This window comes from Triturus cristatus, chromosome 10 (genome assembly GCF_964204655.1).
Source record: "Triturus cristatus chromosome 10, aTriCri1.1, whole genome shotgun sequence".
NCBI lineage: Eukaryota > Metazoa > Chordata > Amphibia > Caudata > Salamandridae > Triturus > Triturus cristatus.
Genome location: NC_140593.1, coordinates 1,215,353,270 through 1,215,354,880, shown reverse-complemented (window position 1 = coordinate 1,215,354,880; position 1,611 = coordinate 1,215,353,270).

Below are 1,611 nucleotides of genomic sequence, written 5' to 3'. Positions count from 1 at the left end.
GAGAAAGTAAGGCTGAGCAGGAGGACAGGGATGGAGAGCCTGACAGCGAGGGGGCTGGGTTGTACCAACCTGAGGTGGGGAACCTGTTAGCGGGGCCCAAAACTCTTTCCAGGAAGGGCAGCACTGTCTCTAGCGGTGGCTTATCTGAAGCGGAGTTAACTGACCGGAGGGAGAAAAGACAGCTCACATGGAAGTTGGCGGAGCTGGAGAAAGAAAAGGAGGAACGGAGGATGGCTCACGAGTTGAGGCTCAAGGAGATGGATCTCCAGATCCTACAAGTCGGGGCACACACTGTTCCTAATGGTGGCAGCCAAGACAGAGAAATCACCAGGGAACCCAAACCCTATCTGCCAAAAGACATAGTAGCTAGCTATAGTGCAGGGGATGATATTGCCAAGTGGCTAGCGGCCTATGAGGTCTCTTTAAGGGCCCATGGGGTTCCAGAGAAATGTTGGGGAGGGGGATTGTACAAATACATGCCTCCAGCTGGTAGGGATGCCTTATTGGCCCTAGAGCAGGATGAGCAGACCCACTACCCCACCATGAAAGTGGCGCTCGTAAGAAAGTTTGGACTAACACCCGAGAAATACAGACAGAAGTTCCGGGGTAGCCACAAACTGGGCACACAGAATTGGGTGGATTTCCTGGACTATGCGAAGAAGGCATTAGAGGGTTGGATTCAGGGCAGTGAGGTGAGGGACTACGAGGGGTTGTTTGATTTAATATTGAAGGAACACCTGCTCGAAAAATATTTCCCCTAACTGCGTCAACACCTGGTGGATAGCAAGCTGACCAATCCCCGGAAGCTTGCTGAGGAGGCGGACATTTGGGCTAGTACCCGGGTGTCCACAAGGGGGACTGGAGGGGACTCTCAAAAGACCGGACAGGGCGCCCCCCAGAAGAAAGAGGGAGGGGAAAAGAAAAAGGAGTTCTCTAAAGGCCCCCAAAATAGTTTCCTAGCGAAGGGAACAGAATTCACCCCTAGGGCTAACCCACCCAGAAACCCTAATCCTGGCCAGAGTCAGCAGCCAAGGGTTGTCCATTGCTTCGAGTGCGGTGGCGTTGGACACTATAAGGGAGATGCGAAGTGCCCGAAAAGACCACCCCCTCCCATTGGAGGAAAGGCCCCCGGAGTAGTTAGTGCAGTGCTCGGGGAGGAGATGCCCTTAACTAAGGGAAGGGAGTGGGCGGGTGTCACTTTAGTGTCCCTGGGAGAACGGGAGATGGTTCCTAAGATCCAGGTGCCCGCAAATACCGTAAAGTATGGGCAGTGGGTCACCATCAACGGCCAAAGAGGGGAGGCTCTGAGAGACACAGGAGCCAGTATGACTATGGTACGTAGCCAACTGGTGTCTCCAGAGCAGGTAATTCCCGATGTACTCCACCCAGCCGCGATGGCTGACGGCAGAACAGGCCACTATCCAGTGGCCGAGGTTCCCTTTGAATGGGAGGGGGTTGCAGGTTCACTTCGAGTTGCCGTAAGCCCTGCCGTGCCAGTCGATTGTCTGCTGGGGAATGACATGGAGCACAATGCTTGGAAGGAGGTGGAATACCGGACTCATGCTGAGATGCTGGGTACACCTGACTGGGCCTGTGTGAGCACAGGGTCTG